Below are 20,485 nucleotides of genomic sequence, written 5' to 3' on the forward strand. Positions count from 1 at the left end.
TCATTTCATACAGTGGGAAGCCAAAGCATCGACTATTTATTTCCCTGGATTTTAAGCCTGGGGTGTCCTACCATTTATATGTTTTGTTAACATTTCCATGACTCTCAAGAAGGGCTGCCACCTGTTTATCCCATGTGAGTTTTCAGAGGAGACGACAGCTAGCCATATCACACTATTCAATTCAACTTTCTGCACAAATGGGCCAGCTGATGTATGGCTGACATAACTCACTACAGCAATAAAATAGTAGGGAACAAGATATAACTAATCTTGTTCCCTACTATAAATAACTATAAATAACTATAGATATTGTGTGAGTTTGTAGGTTCAGATGTCATAGGAAATATAATTGCCTAAAGACATACTTGCAAGAAATATAGAGACCACCAACACTTACAGTTATACCTATGCTTGATTTATGGGACATCCTGAATACACTGAAGCAACAGATCCCATTTAAGATTTAGTTTCTGTTATCCCTCCCTTACCCATTTATAATGTTTGCAGTTATTCTGCCTGAATTATGTTACTCTAATACTGATCAGCAAAGTGGCAGAAGATACCAGTGAGTTACCAGTTTTGTAACATTAACAGCTTTTTTCCCCCTTTAATTAAACATGGTCTGACACAGACAACCTGAGTGTTGATCATGTCTAACACCCTCCTTATCAGATTAATCAACAAGACACGAAGGAAGCCCCCTGCGTCGCTACTGGAAAACAGTGCCAAAAAGAAGGGAAATGGAAGACAATTAAAACAGTACTGTATTTATAATAAGACATTATTATTTTATTTAGACTCGCTATGACAAATTCATTTATAATTGAATAATTACATTAAAAGAATGAGCAGGGCTAAACTTTAAAAGTTGATTGAATTCAATTCAACTCATGGATATATCTTTCCTGCATTAAGTGGCAAAACTGACAATTAAGAGGTTTCACAATGTTAAAATGAAGAACCAGCTCAAAGCAAATACTTTATGACAGTATTCTGTGCACCTAATATGAAGAACCCTAAATAGACTGCAGTTATAGGGGCCACGAAGTGCTACATATTGAGTAAGTAACAAAGATAACACTACAGGCAATTGGCAGAACTGGATTCAGCTAGGCTTGTACAGCTGTTTTGTGGACACTCTCAGAAATGCACAACAGGAACTATAATCAGGTTTTAAACAAAACAAAGCCAAAGAAAGTAAGAGGGGATACACAGCGATGTAACAGTAAGCCCTTTAAATCCATAATACTGTTGAATCAGCACGGTGCTCACACAGCCTGTAGAAAACCTCATAACAACAACAGCTTAAGAAAAGAAAGAAAAGCCACTAGTGAGTTAACACTCCAGACACTTTCCAAGCAGAAAAGTAGAGAGAGAAAATTAACTGACGAATACAGAGTCCTTCTCATGAGATCCTTGAGTGACAAGTAGAAAATTGTTCCACCAGCTGAACAAGATGAAATGAATTCCTTTTAGTAATTTTCTGCTATAAAGAACCGGACGGGCCAGGCTAAAACATGTGGAAATAATTAATTAAGCACAATCACACCGGAGCAGCATGTGCTACAAAAAGCTGCCTTCAAATTGATTTTTGACGGTTCTTTAATTTTTGTATGGATCTGACGATTTCATGTCTCCGTGAGCTCATGACGACAATTTAAATGTGATAATAGACAGCTCACCTGACTGCCTGGCCAGCACCAAGGAGCTCTGTGTGTGTGTGCTTTGGGAAATTAATCAGCTCCATTTGAATGATTGAGAGGAGACATGCTTTTCTGTTACCACAATGTAAAAATACCAGCTTACTGTTGAAACAGATTTGTCTGGCCTATAACTTACATTGTACATTGTAAATGTAAAAAACCGTGGACTCATGTATGGGAGGTACCAGCCCTTTCTTTTTTTAGAGCATTTTACAGCACTGGGAATACTTCTTGGATAAATCCTGGGATTATCCCTAAAAATAAGTGGCTTATACAATGAATTCCCTAAAACTTTTCTGCTGTCACTTATAATTCTATTTAAAATGTTCAAATATGCTACCCTGCCACAGCAGTTCCCTACAACAGCTCAGGTGAACTGAAGGTCAGTGGGTGTCCTCCGATCCCACATCCAAGCCAGTTACAGACAGTGGACAAAAAAATGGAAACACCAATGTAAAGTCACTTAATAGGACGTTGCGCCACTATGGTATCCCGATCTGGGGAGTTCTCGGCGGACGTTTTTGATTAAACTGGCTGCTCACGCCCCAGGTTGAAATTTGCAGTCGATTGATCTGCAGTCGCTTGCCTGTTTTGCCTTGCACTTCGAATTAATGCATGGATATCACGATCCTGGAGTATGCGCTTCTGCTCACTGTTGCAAATTATGTCTTTCCCTCGGAGTTCCATGCCGTGAAACATCAGCAAGTTGAGGTGTCTTGGTCACTGAAGCTCCTGCCAAACGCGCTCCAACAATCATCCCTCTTTCAAAGTCACTGAGGTTTCCTCTTGCAGCCATGCTGACCATAATTATAGGCAACCAGGCCTGTCAAGCATTTTTATACATGACCCTGAGCATGCTGGGATGTTATTTGTTTAATTAACGCATGAGCCACACCTGTGTGGAAGCCCTTGCTTTCAATATACTTGGTGTCTCTCTTTTACCCAGGTGTTTCCATTTATTTGTCCACTACCTGTACCTCTGTACACACGGTACTGGCGGCTGGGGAACAAAGGCCAGCCCTGCAGGGGTTTGCTTGGTCTGCTGTAGGAGAAACCACCCCTGACTATTTTGCCCCCCTAACCAGCGGGAGTGCCAGAGCAGCAAAGACACTTTACACAGCCTAAGTTTATGGATGACTTATCCAACATGACTGAATCAAATGTTTTTTACATTTTAAAAGAATAGAAATCAAACATTTGCAAAGCAAATTAATCTGTAAAATACATCCAATTTACACAAAATCAATCTCCAAATACTTGACTAAAATCCTATATGACATTTTAACAAGAAAAACAAAACAAAACAGTATGACTTTTAATGTTACCACCAATTTCTCTTGGGGAAGATATTCAATTTCTCCATGAATAAAACATCTCTTTTGTTTTTTTCTTTCTGTGCAGTTTTGGTTTTAAATGTCAGCAGGGTGGCCTTTATTGGAGTGTTGAACTTCTCTGAATTCTGTAATTATCTCTTTGACATGAAATTAACATTTATACATGGCTACACAGAGGAAATGAAATGTTTTAAAATGCAAAAAACAATTTGGCAGGCAATCTTGATTTTAAACTTGGAGCGGATGTTTATAGGAGCATTGGAATCACAATTAGTTAACAAAGGGATGCTGAATTCATCTGTCATGATTTCCACCTAACTTGAATGTAGTGGTGTAAAGAAAAGTATTGTATATAGTGTTTTCAACCCTATGTAAAGCAGACAACATGGATTCTCCTGGTTAATTTAGTGTTCATGATAAACCATGGACGATGTTATATGTGGATTGCAAGGGCTAGGTTGAGGCAACTAAACTAATTTAATTGTGATCAGAGGAGCCAAATTCAAATCCAAGCCACCAGAGAAAGGCATGAGAGCCGAGTGCACTCAATTAAATACTAGGTTAAAGAAAGCTGTAATTGAATCCCCTACGTTCAGGTAGTGTTTCACTTCCCTGGTCGTTTCATAAAGGAGTTGATTCCCCTTACGACATGCTTTGACCCAGAAGACAATGATGTAGGAAGTGGAAGTAAGACAGAGCTTTATTTAAGCAGGGCACCAGATTCTTTTATGAAAATACATGTTTTCTAAAACAAATGCTTCTTTTAAAACATGCAACATAGCTGATAGGAATGCACGACAGGTAAGAGTTAAGGAACTGTTTAATTCACTAAAACCCCTTAAACATGTAATGCTGATATTGCAACAGTATAATTTATAGCACTATTTATATTCCATGCACTGCTCTCCCAATATATTAGATTGCTCAAACAATAGATAATGAGATATAGTACAGTATTACTTACCTTAAAACACAGTGTGCATTGATTTTGCATCTCTTTCACATCAGTTGTGCTAACACAGCAGTTTATCAGTCAGCTAGGAGCACACATTCATTCTCCACTTAACTAATGCCGCTAATTATAAGCACACTGCCTTTTAAAGCCTCTGTGCTTAGGGAAGTCAAAGGTAACAGATAATTGGAACAAGGTGACAATCCACGCTCATTAAACTCCGAGCTGCTTGAGTGCTCATTGCATGATAGATGGTCGGAAATATGACTTTTAATGAAAGGATGAGGGCTTTGCCAATAAAAGTCACTAATTTCCTCATTACAACAGTTAATTTTACATAGCCTGGCAATGTTCTTTTATTTATTACCAGTAATTTCTTGATTCCTGACTAACACGCTTCATTAAACAGAAAGGGCAAAAAATAGGAGATCAATATTCTGAGCACCCATAGGCGACATGAATAAAACATGATCTAGGATTGTCGGTGCTAACCTTGGGCCAGCTATTCATGTGTAACTATGGGTAGATTGGGGTCTTCCAAATGGTCTTCAATGGCATTACAAAGGTTCTGTACTATAGGCAATGGTAGCCCAAGGGCGGCCACATTGATATGGACCACTGTGGTTTTCATATTTTGACACACCAATGAAATACCAATAATATCCCAATAGTAATTGTTTGCAGTTGCAACAATGGATCGATTAATTATTGATTGGCCGTGGCTTTTTATTTTGCCTCAATTGAACATTGATTGATTAAGCGCCCTGGTGTCCTATTTCGAGCCACACGTATTAGTGTATTACTAGCACATACATGTCTTCAATTGTAGTTGAATGCTTTTGTGAAGCGTCTATACTTCATGATTCTTGCTTTTGAATAATGAAGTGTTCTCAGTGCATGGAGTTGTCTATTATTACCTGTCTGATATTTGATAATTGCAGTGCCATTCTACAAGATCAGGGCTGCTTTACAATATTTGTTTTAAATTCATTGTGCTGCCATTGCCGTGGACTGCAAGGGTTCTTTCTTTTTGCTGGTACTGATACAGAAATACTGCAATGAATGTTGGTTCATACAATTGTGATATAGGGTAGAACAAGTACTAATTTGACAGAGTTCAGGTAAAAATAGTCTAACAGGTCAACCGGTTAAGAACATAAGAAGGTTTACAAACAAGAGGAGGCCATTCAGCCCATCTTGCTCGTTTGGTTGTTAGTAGCTTATTGATCCAAGAATCTCATCGAGCAGCTACTTGAAGGATCCCAGGGTGTCAGCTTCAACAACATTACTGGGGAGTTGGTTCCAGACCAACACAAATCTCTGTGTAAAAAAGTGCCTCGTATTTTCTGTTCTGAATGCCCCTTTATCTAATCTCCATTTGTGACCCCTGGTCCTTGTTTCTTTTTTCAGGTCAAAAAAGTCCCCTGGGTCGACATTGTCAATACCTGTTAGGATTTTGAATGTTTGAATCAGATCGCCGCGTAGTCTTCTTTGTTGAAGACTGAACAGATTAAATTCTTTTAGCCTGTCTGCATACGACATGCCTTTTAAACCCGGGATAATTCTGGTTGCTCTTTTTTGCACTCTTTCTAGAGCAGCAATATCCTTTTTGTAACGAGGTGACCAGGACTGAACACCTCGTTACAAAAAGGTCTATTTGTTGCTAGCCCTATTTTGATACCATCCCTTACACAATTTTGACAAACAAAGTATTTGCTAATGGCTGGTGCTCTATCTGTAACACTATGATTGTGCACTGCTTGGTTTTTTTAAAATATATTTATTAATGCTCTAAAATGTCATTTATATGTTAGTGGATTTCAATTGCACTTCTGTCCATCTGAAACGGCACGCTAAAGGCTCGCTTCACTATCATGTCATAATCACGTGATTTTCGATTAGTCGACTACCAGATTCTAAGGTTGACTGTCAGTTTTCTATTTGACTAGTTTACTGGTCTATTTGTTGCTAGCCCTATTGTGATACCATCCCTTATACAATTTTAACCATGTTTTTAAAAATGCTTTACCATACCTTGGTAGTCTTTACAATGCTTACCTATGATTTACCATGATTTCACTTCGCTATTTTAGTATGGGAAACTATAATAAGGGACTGGTATGTCAAAAATATGAAAATGTTACCACTGGTGTACCAGTGCAACAATGGCTCATATCAATGTGCTGCCCTTGTGCTACCATTGCTTATTAATAAATAATTATTCTATTGTCATAGAAGAGGTAACAAATTGAGTTTGAACTTTCAAGAACACCATTCACAAATAAGTAATGAATAAATTCATAAGCCTTTCAGAGAAAATAAGAATCATATGATGAAATGAAAAAAATAACCAAATACCTGTATAAAAATAATTATCTGTCCATTTCTTTTTGTTTGTTGAGGAAAATAAACCCAGGATGTATCGTATATGCAATTATAACTGGTAGCTGTGCATTTCAATAATTAAAAATGAAATATTTTAAAGAGAGCCACATCAAACTAGTTTTGAGATCAACCTGCATTAAGTATTGAAGCGTTAACAACCTACTGTTAAGAAAGAAGACACAAGCAGATATATAATTAATATTTGGAACACTTTAGAATTGAATACAATGTGACTTATCGACTTCTCCCGAGGCACAATATCATTTTGAAACCATTGTTGGGGAATACAAGCTACGCTTTTAAAAATGTAATTTCAACAAACGTCCTCCAGTTACGGGAGGCTGTGTGGTCCAGTGGTTAAAGAAATGGGCTTGTAACCAGGAGGTCCCCGGTTCAAATCCCACCTCAGCCACTGACTCATTGTGTGACCCTGAGCAAGTCACTTAACCTCCTTGTGCTCCGTCTTTTGGGTGAGACGTAATTGTAGGTGACTCTGCAGCTGATGCATAGTTCACAGACCCTAGTCTCTGTAAGTCGCCTTGGATAAAGGCGTCTGCTAAATAAACAAAACAACGAAGCTCAGCGCATTTTCTTTGAAAGCCCTACAAAACAATAGCGGGTGAGTTATGATAATATCAGGGGAAGCAATGTTTACCTAATTACTTGTGTGTAAATGGATGTTTTAATGGCTATACGTGACTCAGACAGATGTATCTTTTGCTGTTCATCATAATCGCATCACCATATACAGAATTTATTTTTTCTTATCCAGAACCTCAAAACTCACAAGAATTGTAAGGAAATGTTGTTTTGACTCGTGCCTTCTTCTTTATCATTAGGACATTATATTTCTTTAGGTAGGTCTCAATTTATATAGAAAACAACGCACATCATGCAATCAGGTATTTTGATTTTAAAATATAATATTAACAATATGGGAATAGCTACTTGTTTCCCCCTGAAAAAGACAATGGAGTTAGAAAAAGACAAAAAAGCACAGGGGGCGCCACTACTGGATCACATGACCATTACAGATGCCACCTGACAAGAGCTCTGATGAGATGGTGGAGCCCCCTATATCCACACATTGTAACTGCAGCTATTTGCTTCCCTGGTGCAACACAATCATTGACCTGATTTAATCACAAACATGCATACACAGTTTACTGTATAAAATATATTACTGTGAGGTATTTGCAAGTAATTTAGAGCTTTCAAAAACAAATACAATAATCTGCAGTAATAGACAGAAAAGGTCTACAAGACACTCCATAATAATGAACAGCCAGGCTAGAAAACTCATTGTTCAGAATAATTGTTTCAATGTTGTGTCAGCTGGAAAGCTGAGTCCATGGAGTATTTTCCTAATAATTAATTGTGGTTTCCAACCTATTTCTTCTATTACTTGTGGGCTGTTTTGTGAATGCCGAATGAATATCTACTGAATATGAAAACGACTACCAGGCAAATGTGTCCAGTGTCTTCAGCTGTTATGCAGCAGCTGCAAAAATGAGGAATATTATTGCTGAGATAGTGCGTACCCTTTTGTGAGCTGACTTTCACAGAAAACACAGGGAGAGAAGTGTCCGGTTGTTGTATAATACTACTGTACTGTTCTTTCTTCTTTCACTTCTCAATGAATCGATTGTTGTTGATTATGACCCGATATCCCATCAGGAAAGTGGTTGCTGATTGCACCTCGAATCCGCAAACTCATTTGGGAATAATATCCCTGTCTGCCTTTACAGGCTTTTCTTCAAACATTCAAAAGACCAGCAGAGCCCCTAGAGCTCAGCGTCCCGTCCCCCCTTCTCCCTTCCAGGAAGGTTCCTATATAACTACTCAGCCTTCTAGTCAGGTATTGGTGTAGTGTCAAGTCTGCCAGTGCACCAGAGATATGCTGCAGTTCGAACTGTCTGTATGACAGTGATGAGCTGTGTCAGTAATTGACTGACTGGCCACAAAACCTTATCTGAAGCCCTACAGGTCTCTGCAATGGAAAGTTTAGGGAATCATTTCATCACATGCAGGTAGTTGTCTTGCCATCACAGTGAAAGTCCTACATACCGGTGCCTTGTCATGACACAGCAGACAGACTTTTTTTCTGAATAATGTCAACGCTCTCAGAAGACAATGGGAAATGAAATGTGGTGTGGTGGCCTGTTTTTACTGTGCTGTACACAATAAAAGTAGCTCTGAATTCCAATTACCTTTTTATTATATTTGCAATCATTATTATTATTATTTATTTCTCAGCAGACGCCCTTATCCAGGCTGACAATTGTTATAAGATATCACATTATCTTTACATACAATTACATTATTTTTAACATATTATTTTTTCATACAATTACCCATTTATACAGTTGGGTTTTTACTGGAGCAATCTAGGTAAAGCACCTTGCTCAAGTGTCCCCCACCTGGGATTGAACCCATTGAACCCACGACCCTCCGGTAAAGAGTCCAGAGCCCTAACCACTACTCCACACTGCTGCCCTAATCATCCTGAGTAGGTCTCATTGCAATCACAGAAATACTTTATTTAAAGTTTAGGAGCTGCTCTTTAGTTCTAGCTACCTGCCATAGAAATATGTTACACAGACTAGATCAGCCAAAGTGTATATTAGTAAGCGCCATCTTGTGGACAGTAGTGTATTGCCACTAGTTTCCAAAATGGCAGATCACTAGATGGCACTAGCCAGTCAGGAGAAAGGACCTAAAAAGTGTGTGTCAGGGCGGAAGCTCTGCCGGTGTAAATAGCTGTGTAAATGTAAGTTTGGCAGGGATGGGGTTAAATCTATCCCTGCCAACAATCGCAGATGTGGCCGTTCCCTAAGTAGGTAATTGGGGAATGGCCACGCGTATAAAGCGTTGCTCAGCCTGGCAGTAGTAAGTGTTTGGAATGGATCTGTGCCTTGTTGTTTAACTCTTTATTTTGGCCCTCGTGCCCTGGTGCAGAGGACAGAATCCATAACGGCAGTGCATCACACAACACTGCCAGTTACACTTAGAAAGTTTAAACATTTGCACAAACTAACTTTCAGTAAAAGTATAATCTCAAGTCAGTCTCAAAGGAAATAACAAAACAAATATACTGGGAATATTTTCTCAAATAAATAAAAAAAAATAGAAATGGAATGAAATTACTAAATCTAAAGCTGTCTGGTGGTGGTTTTGACTGATCCCTCATTTCTGTAAACAGAAGCAATTTAATGGTGAGGGGAATGAAGCAAGTCATAAAAAGAAATAAAAATCCCTTAATATTCTCGCCATTGTATCCCCTTCTTGTTACAATTCCCTTTTCCTGACCGTGTAAGAGGCTGGAAATAAGGGATAAATTGAAGGGTTTTCATTTCCAGCAGTTAGAGAGAGAGAGAGCTGTTCTAAACCTGACACAGAAACGGCTCAGCTACTGGGAGTACGGTGCTGCAATCAGATACAGATGTCATTTTTTTGGGGGGGGGGGGGACACATAGGGAGGGACACGTGGGGGTGCATTTATCCCACATGAAATATTATCTCCAACATTCTGCAATATATAGAAGGGTGGGGGTATTCACTGACACGGGAGACAGAAGATGGTACTTGAAAACACTGTACAGGTGCCCAGTTTTATTTATTTTCTTTTTTATTTATTTTAGACTGCAGAGGGCACTGTTGTCTGTGGCCTGTATACCGGCAACAGTAATCAGGACCACAGAGTTACCAACACAGGTACACTCAGGTTCGTGCAGGCGCACTCACAGGTGTTCAGAAATAATAATGAAAACCAAAGGCGAAATGAAAAGGGGGAAAAAAACCACAGTAATAAAACTACAAAATAAAAGTGCTGCTTATGTAGTGCCCCCACTGCCGCTATGCTCGGGTCTCTGTCCTACGCTTCGCTGTGCACTATACACTGGGGTGGCCAAGGTCCCCCTCTCACTACACACGCCCCCTCGGGTACGTAACCATCTATTTTAATGATTAGTTTCTTTATTTAAGGCTGGCTGTCTTCCTCAGCTGTGCTTGCCTGTTTTTGTTCTCTCGCTCACACCACTGGCGTTCCTGCCTGGTGTTTGTTTACACTCGTCTCCTCAGCTAGTGTCACTGGGCATTTTACATACATAATGTACTGCATGCATTATATAGTGACATTTTACTTGGGTTTTTAAATAACAGATTTGAAGATTTGATACTGTTTATTATATTTACTAAGATATACAATCACTAACTTTAAGAGCTCAAAAGACTCTTTGTCGGGTATAAGTGTAAATTTAAAGCTTTCAGTGCACTTTATCAGACTGTTAACTGCCTAATTTGTTTATGTCGTCGCATGGACAGACTCAAAGTAGAAATGGAGGTGTTGTTATCCTAATATAAGATTTTAAGCTCTTTTACTCACACAGCGAATGAAACACAGAAAAACATAATCAGCTGAGAAAGGGGTATGAATGGCACTAAAATGAATGTATTTATTTATTTATTTATTTTTTTAAAGCTAGCGGGTACACTCTTCACTATCAAGATCGGTGTTAACCCTACTTAGGGAACGTATGATAAATTTATGTTAACAGACTTTGATAACCACATTAAAATATACTGTATGTGGGCACTGAATTCGATTCACTACATTTTTCCAACCATTCTCCTAAATGAAAGCAATAGCTCGGGGGAAGGTTCTGCATAAGGTTTTTGCCTTCATAAATATTAATTCCGCATGCATGTTGCTGGTTCTACCTAATTCTGTGAACAGCTTCGGTGTCTGAAAGAAAACAGAGATAGCAGGTAATGAAAATGTTTATTAGTGGGCCTGTATGTGCATGAACCCAGTCTAATCTTACACTCAATTGGGTTTATGCTTAAGGAAAAATAACAGTTACATGAAGTACAATGAGTGACAACTTTATAAGGGACTATAAGGCATACCACGAGGCAATGCTATGCCAAAGAACTGAACCAGGTGTCCAGTGAATGACATTACAGTATATAAGACCAAGAGCAGTATCTCAGTTAATTATCACCAACTTCAAACTTCAGAATTCTAAGGTAAAACTGTGAAGACATTTCAAATAGTGCTTTCCGAAGAATGCACTAGCTGAATTTGTGTCTACTGGACGTAGTGTCTAATATTTTACCCTGTGGCAGAAAAATTAGGCAGAAGCAAAACAGTTAATGCTTGACAGGGATGAGATAGGTGGTGACTTTAAAGCACCACTACCTCCTGTAATATCTACAAGGTAGTAAACAGCATTGGGTTCAAACCAGGGGTGAAATTCTGAACAAAAAAATGCAGGTACTCATATGCACAGCCCAGTGTAAACATACAAAATTGATACAATTTTAGTGACAATGAATAAATACTTTTAAAATGTATACATATTGGTACACAAAACATTTATGAATACAAAATAAGCCTTAAAAAATTATGAAATGATAAAATATAAGCAATTCACCATAAATAAAGAAGCAGAAAATACTGGAAGCTTTGTACCCTCTGCATGTATCACTCAGTCCTGTACTGTAATACAACACTTACTGTAAAAACCTCGGTATAAGTCTATTTTCTAGATGTTTTATGGAGTTCCAAAAAGAGGGGAGTGACTTATACACCGGTGTGACCTACAGGCTTTTTCCTGAAATTGTTGTCTCAGGGGAGGGGGAGGGGGAGGGGGAGGGGGAGGGGGGGGGGTCACTTATACACCGGTGCGACTTATACTCTAGTTTTTACGGTAAATTAAACCTTAAATGGTAAGTATTAAGAAATATTACACTATGCAGTGACTGCTGTAGATAGGGCATTTTGTTTCAAGTTATCCTAAAAAAGTGTATTTAAAAAAATAACTGCTATGAAAAAAGCATACAAAAAAGTCTAAGTCAAACAATGCACAATAGGGGCCAAAATACCCCTCTAATTTTTAATGTACCAGGCACATTAATCCCTATAGTAATATTCTCTGAAATCATCCCCATACTTTCCAGACCCTGGGTATTCATCTACAACATGCTACACTAGCCTTGGATTAGAACACATATCCCTGTTATATCATTTTCTTTTTTTTTTTTTTTTACTTATTACTTATTCAACAGTAATATATTCTGTGCGCTTCTCTGTTATGTGTATGTCTAGATTAATTACCATGATCTATTCCAGAAAAAGATGAGTGTATTTCAGGCACAAACAGTATAAAAGTTGCATTTAAGCCGGCTTAAATGTGCTACATACGGTTTGCGTCCACACTACGCAGCATTTAATACCGTACTCGAGAACCGGACTCGAGACCACCTCAGGAGGTAGTCTTGAGTCTGGTTCTAATTAGATCGCATCAGGTAGTGCGGTTTATCAGAAGTGTGGACGCTGTAATACCAAACTACATTTTTTTGTGTATCCTCCAATATCCCCAAATGCTTTGTGGTATGTTTGGTGAAATACTCAGAGCAGGCGCCTGAAGGACTTGTTATCAGTGCACACTCCGCACTAGGTATTCTTTTTTATGCTTAAAAAAATCTGTCAGTACATCTCTGTTAAACTAGTGGGGAAAATAACAAAAACACAACGTTAAATTAGGCGACTACAAAAATGAAATACAAATCACGTAATTTGTCAGCTCTATTTGAAATAAAATTAAGAGGACCAGAATTAGGCTCAGGCAAGATATGAAGGTAAAAACAAAGATTGTTTTGTAATGAACAGCTTTTTCCGAGTTTCATTATAAAAGAGAATCAGCTCAATTTGTTTAAAGGGACTTCACCTGATTAAAAATAAAACCTGAAAACTTCAAGCCCTACTTACTTGTTATATTTCTTTTTAGCAATATGCACCTCTGTTAATATGGGGCATAACACAATATTTTAAAATAAAATACAGTGCATGGTGGGATACTATCGTATTAATTTCCACGGTTCGTTGCGCTGCTGGGAATTGTAACTGAACTATTCTAATGGTGTGTGGACGAATTAAGCCTGACTAAACATGAAACGGTACTTCAGTGTGGACTCTTTGAGCTAGAACGGTTTCGAGTACGGTTCTCGAGATCGGTTATGTAGTGTGGGCAGGGCCATAATCTCTTCAAAAAATGTAGAAAAGGGACACTGTACAAAGAAAACACCTTATCATTTTGGGTTTTGTTTATTACAGTTAGGATTTCCAACTGGCCCCATAATTCCAGGACACTTTAAGACAGGCCAGTTTTTTTTTTATTTTTTTTTAACTCACCTCTCTCTAAACCACAAATGAATCAGCAAGTAAAGTGAGTGTGAATTGCGTGAGCTTCTTCAATAAAGGTGTTGACTTGTTTAATTGAGGTGGTGATTCTATTGGGAGAGGATCATAACAACATGTACTACTTGAACTTGTATTACTTGAAATGTTATATGGTAAACAATATCTATCAAAATAGTGCAAATCCATAGTTATAGAGAATTTTGCAGTCATCCACACTCTTTTTTTGTTCATCCTTGTGGTTAAGGTTCTATTTATTTAATATGTCTTCCTGCTTCACACAGTACAGCAAATCAGCAGTCTGATTGATGGAAACGATCCTCACAGGAAGTAATTCACGTCCCCGGACAGGTGTGTGCTTTTAGTAACTAGTAAGAAAAACAATTACATTCGTTTAGTGACAGTTCATGCAATTCACACTCACTTTACATGTTCAATAAAATCCATTAATTTGCAGTAGAGAGGGGAGTTGAAAAACCTGACCTGTCTGAAAGTGTCCTAGAATTATGTGGCCAGTTGGCAACCCTAATTACAGTCCTCAAACAGAAAATACTAAGATCACAACAAAACTAAACTTTGATCTCTATACTTAACATTACCTTGCAAGTTGGGCCAGTGTTTGGAAAACGTGACACACACCTGTATCTGTATCGCCAGATCTGAAGAAGCACTTTATTGATTCTGGTTTTTTTTTGTTTATGTTAATCCCTACTGTTCCACACATCACTTGCCATTTTAGAAACTTACAAGCAAATTCTGGCAAAGGAAATCTGTGCAAGGCAAAACGCGCTGTGATAATTATTAAAACATATTTATCAACTATGTAATTCATGAAATGGATTTTTGCCTTCAACTTGTGCAGAAATGTTGGTTCCAATATTCAGATAGTTTCTCCGCACTTAAGAAAATAATGCCTTCATACCCCTGTTTTCACGTTGCACTGTTAAAGTCTTCTTTCGTTGATCAACCAATGAGCATTGTCACAAAGCGAAATGGGTGGAGAGTTGTGACGCATGCCAAAATGAAATCTGATCAGAATGAAAGCTCGGCCAATCAACATACAATGCTTATACTGACGTTAAAGGTGGCTAATAGCAGCTAACAGAAACAGAAGCAGTATGAGGAAACAAAATGCAAGCAGCATGAACTGTGCTGAATGAAAGTGAATTTAAGAAACGTTGTGCTAGTGGACTGTGTGAGTGGATGAATGCATCCATGTTTGATGAAGCAGATGAAATAAGTCCTGGTACCCAGTACCGGCATTAAAATAAGTCCCGGTACGGCATACCAGCGAGTACCGGCAGAATTTCACTCCTGGTTCAAGCTGATTTGACAATGCCATGATTCAAAACAAAGATCCCCTAGTGTAATAGTATGAGTCCTTAGTGGAATGGTATTGCATTGGTAACATTTTCATAATTTAAAACACTAATGATATCACATTATACACTGGTAATCCATTGCAGTAACCATGATATCATATCAAGACAAATATGTAATACCTGGACCACTGTGCAATAGTATATATACTATTATATTAATGTGTAGAATATATATTTGATGTGATACATCCGTCTTAAATGTATTTGTCAGATAGTCTGTAATGATTGTTATTTAACTATATATTATAAAAGATATAGTATAGAGCTCTGTGTACGATTCTCACCAGTAAGCCCACTCATGGCAAGCTATTTGTGGGTATCCGCTGTGACGTCTCATGGAGTGAATGTAAGTTTTATCGTACATCACCTGATAAGATATTCTATATATAATGGTACCCCAGTTGTAATTTTTATATTTTTCTTTAACAGCTGGTTTCAGAGACCCCAATTAGCACTAACCGTGGACTATCCAATGCTACATTAGGTAAGGTACAGTCGTCCTAGATTAGTTCTAATCAGGATCTGTGAAACCAGCAGTAAGGGTTCTGTCAATGTTATTGTATAATGTTTGTGCTTTATCTTACTGCTACTAGTAGCATTGGTTATACATCAAAAATATTTGAAAATCAATGTTTTGTCAGTACAAGTGGTTTACAATTCCTGCAACCTTCTCACTCTAACCACATTGTGACTCAGACCACTATAGGTCAGACAGCAGTATTATTCACTAATGTTTCAATTGGATTGAATGGGATCCTTAACCTCAATGGAAAGTGAGTAACTCTCATTGTCAAAAGCAATAAAGTCTTTACTTCTTCAGTGAGTATTTTATTATTATTATTATTATTTATTTCTTAGCAGACGCCCTTATCCAGGGCGACTTACAATCGCAAGCAAATACAAATACATTCAAGTGTTACAATATAAGTCATACAATAAGAACAAGAAATACAATAATTCTCAAGTGTGACAAACCACAATTCAATAATACAGCAGATAATAGTGAAAGTTACATCAGGATATGATTAAGTAGTGATAGTTACATCAGGATATGATTAAGTACAAAATACTACAGATTAAACACTTGGGAGATTACAATATTCTGAGGTACAGGATTAAATGCAGTAAAATAGGGGGCAGATAAGAGCAAAATAAAGCATATTTAAATGAAGGGTGATAGTGTCCCAGGGTACAACAGAGGAGTTCTACAGGTGCTGTTTGAAGAGGTGAGTCTTAAGGAGGCGCCGGAATGTGGTCAGAGACTGGGCAGTCCTGACATCTGTAGGAAGTATTGTTATTGATGTGTGAATAATTCACCCTACTCATGCAAATCGGCCATACAGAGCTGCAAATAGTTTACTACAGGATACTATCGTTTAATGAAGCTGCTGTTCGAGATACTAAATCGATACAAAATCGTTTTACCGTGTCTTTGACCACAGACAACTGCAGTGTGCATTTTGTAGTAGTAAAATAAGTGATCTCTCTTATACTATTGCTATATTTGCTAGACATGTGAACAGATGGACATTGTTAAAAGAGTTTTTACCTATTTTTGTTTTGTTTGCCTTGCACAGCCTAGACCTCACCCCGGTTTCCCTACCCTCTGACCAAGAGAACTAAAACAACGGTATAATAAAACTCAAGGCCTTCTCTAACATTGCTCCATAGCAACCACCTTTGCACCAGTAGACAACATCCAGCTTATCATGAAACATCCTTCAAGTAAATTACAAATGCATTGACTGTTGATTGTAGATATTCAAACCCTCCCCTTAAGAAGGAGCAATTTAAGAGTTCAAGTACTTCTCTTTTAAGAGCATGAAGATCTTTAGTTGTGAATGAGCCACTTAAATCATAAGCGGGTTGGAGATTAATCAGCGATGGCTCCGGCTCTTAACCGGGTGCCTCTGAAAGCTGTAATTTCTAACCCATTGCCTCTTTCACATCGAACCTCTTACAAGTGTCAAAGCAGCAGGGGAATGTTTCATTTACTTTGAAAGGACAATCCTTTTTCACCCTTAAGCACCATTTCACTGTTTTTTTCTCTCTCTCCTGGTGTAAAAATTACCTGAAGAGATTTACAGGTCAGAGAGTAAATTAAAGTGGCACAGAGATGGCCCGGGAAGGCACACGGCTTAGATAGATTTATTTATATGGGAGACACAGTATATTGAAGGCCTGGTCAAGCCCTGGTAGAATGGCCTATAAACCAAGTTCAGAGTGACGCTAATAAACCTTTATTTAATACCAGTGTTGGACCTGCTTAGCCAGCACGAGCGTCGAAAGATTTACTGTCGAGGAACATCTGCTATTATACACCAGTCAAATCCTGCCGCTCTTCAGCATAAGTTTTGTTGCAAAAGGGAAGCTAGGTTAAGAGAGGCAGGTTATGCCAGATGCCTGTCACAAAAGCCCTTTTTTTCCATTGGCAAAAGCCCAAACCAATTTTATACAGCCAAGGCTTTGTCGTAGGACTATCCTGAATAGATGTTCCAGTAAATCCTTATTTGCCTCGCTACCTCAGGGATGTGATAACCATTGGGACATTGACCACTTTCTGTCTGGAATGCCATTTTATCCTAACAACATGGGTGCAAATGATATACTGTAACTTTCTAATTGTTGCATGAACTTCCCCATGGTCTGCCTGAAAACCAGTACTTTATAAGCATGTGCTATATACTCTCTTGGTGCAAGGAAGGTCTAGTTACAGAAGATGGTCTGGGTATACTAGTGTAGTCTTTCTGTTGTGTATGGCTTCCTGGAAGTTTTTGGTATATATCCATGGCATTGCTGAGACCAGGTTGGTTTTGATATTTTCCTAGGGAAATCCTTATGGCAAGTGGCCTTCCATTTTCACTTTTCTTATTAAAGCGAGCCAATGGGATGACAATCTTTTGATACAGTACCTTCCGTAGGATTACGAAACAAACAATAACTGGAATAAAGATAATCTTGGTTGGCGTTTTATACAGCTAACATTAATTGCAATGTTTAAAAGGTACTATAAGGATAGTAGGACTATAATTATAATTTATCATTAAGGTTTATTTGATTAATTGTATTATTATTTATTTGATTTATTTCAGAATATACAAATATTTAATGTTGTACCAGTCTTGCAGAAACTAATCTTTGAAAACAATATTTTTATATAATTGAAGAAAGGGATGGTGATCTATTCTCTGACTGAAAAACTCACATATAATGAAGAGAAACCACACACACTAACCTTGTTCAGCCCATATGGCATTTTCTATTAGAGGCTGTCAATGGGCAGCCATGGTTAACAACGCTGACAAGTCCCTGATGGCCGTGGTCACGCGCCATGCATTATCATTTGGGAGACACAGAGCGATGGATAGACTGTGGTCATTAGGGAAAGGTATTACTGCCTCACAAGTTTCAGTAAAAAACCAGTCCAGTTAACATGGATCGCTGTCTTTCTGCTGAAACTAACACTGACATTACAAAGCAGAAATCAGCTTAGCTTAGCTGAAGATAGGAGCAGTTCCCTGGCTTTGAGTTTCTTGCTGATTAACTATTATTATTAAATGGATAATTAAATAGCTAGAAAACAAAAGTATAATTTATACCACATTAAAATAAAATCTCTCAGGAGTAAAATAAACCTGGCTGCACCGTATCAAATGACCTATTAAAGAAACACTGTACAGTAGAATATTGTTACAGTCGCCACCGCTTAGAATGGGCGCGTTTGTGTTAATGTGATTCACCCGTAGTAAGCGATGGATGGTATAAACTCCCACACAATAACCTGACATTCAAAATGTCCCCCAATCACCAGTACAGTTATCAAAACAAACTCTTTATTAAGACACTCATTACACTAATACAAAAGATGTATTAAAACCTGTGAATGTAACAAAAAGTGCAAAAAAGCAATGCAAGTGCAGAAATATACAGTACAGGTAGGCTACATTACTGCAAATTGTTTCCAGCGAAGAACACTGTGATACGCATCTAGACAAGCTTTTTTTGCCAGTATGCACGGCAAACTCAGCGTTTTCTAAAAAAATCCCAATTCGGCTCTATATCCGGATGCTGCTCCATAGCACGCCGCAGTGTTACAAGTGCAGCACGCATGCCTACGTCATCGGTGTCTGTTTCATGCAGAGCGTCCTGGTCACTAAGGTGACACAGCTGAGAATTCTTCCTCTGACATCCCCTCTGGTCAAGAGTTTCAGTTGTATTTTCGTCAGCACTCTCCTCCTCAACTACAGAAACCCCAGCTTTTTCGAAGCAACGTTACATTGTTTACTGACTCACCGAGTTCCAAGCATGCTTAAGCAAGCGCACAGTATCTAACAGAGACATTTTATTTACAAACTGAATTTTCGTGCTGATGCGAATCGCTTTTCTCTTTCTAGCCATGCTTGCTGTTGCAGTCAGTGCTGCTTTTTCAAGCTGTAAACCTGACACTGCGTACTGCGTAATAGCCAAGGTACAGTACAGGGGTAATCTCTCAGTAACAATGTGCAAATAGTTGCTTGATCGATCTGTTAAGCTTTTACTACAGTAAAGAGCTGCCTTTTGTGTTGAAATCTATGTGAATGGCAAGGTAACAAGGTGAAAACAGCTGATTGGTGGATTAGGGCAGCAGGGTGAAGTAGTGGTTAGAGCTCTTGACTGGAGGGTCGTGGGTTCAATCCCAGGTAGGGGACACTGATGCTGTACCCTTGAGCAAGGTACTTTACCTAGATTGCTCCAGTAAAAACCCAACTGTATAAATGGATAATTGTATGTAAAAATAATGTGATATCTTGTAACAATTGTAAGTTGCCATGGATAAGGGTGTCTGCTAAGAAATAAATAATACTGATAATAAATTAGTAAGAACGATTACTACAGTAATAAGCAGTGCATTTGTTATTTAAATCTATGTGAATAGCACATAACGATCCAAACAGCTGAGTTTGCATGAAATATATGGCGTGCTTAACACGGTATAAACAATGCCTTTGTTATTGAAATCAATGGGAATGGCAAACGGCAAACGCTATTTTTCTGATATAAACAGCTGCCCGAAATAACCCTGTACGCTGGTGTTGGGTACTGTATTTATTTCAGTCCTCATTCATGCATTTGTTTCCTTTGCATCTTTTTGATAGTCATTTATAAATTATGTTATGGGAACAGATACAGTACACTACCTATAACACTAAATATGTTTCATTAATCACAACAAATACGAATTTACAGCAGTGGGGGAATGTCAGACATTATTGCAACAACCACCTCTTTGTGTTTACCCCTAGAAATAAGTGGTTGATGCAATCCAGGTGGAAAAACTCTCCAAAAAAACACCTGTGGCTTATCCCAGCAAAGTACAGGGTGATGAAATGAATCCCACAATGAAATCCACCTGTATGTTTAGGCTAATGCTTTCATCATTTTCATTGTGTAGTTTCTTATAGTTTTACATCAAAATCTGTTTTATTCTAATCAGAAAATGTTGCATATGTGTTGCAGAAATGAGGGAACTACAACATAAAGGATTGGAA

At 38.2% G+C, this 20,485-nt stretch overlaps 1 protein-coding gene across 2 annotated transcripts in view; it reads right to left on the minus strand.

Annotated features, from left to right (window-relative positions):
* The window catches only part of LOC117966096 (netrin receptor UNC5D-like), a 296,114-nt gene that overhangs the window by 110,149 nt on the left and 165,480 nt on the right, over window positions 1-20,485 (minus strand). The window lies entirely within an intron of this gene.

The sequence above is a fragment of the Acipenser ruthenus genome, chromosome 37, assembly GCF_902713425.1.
Source record: "Acipenser ruthenus chromosome 37, fAciRut3.2 maternal haplotype, whole genome shotgun sequence".
NCBI classification, from domain to species: Eukaryota; Metazoa; Chordata; class Actinopteri; order Acipenseriformes; family Acipenseridae; genus Acipenser; species Acipenser ruthenus.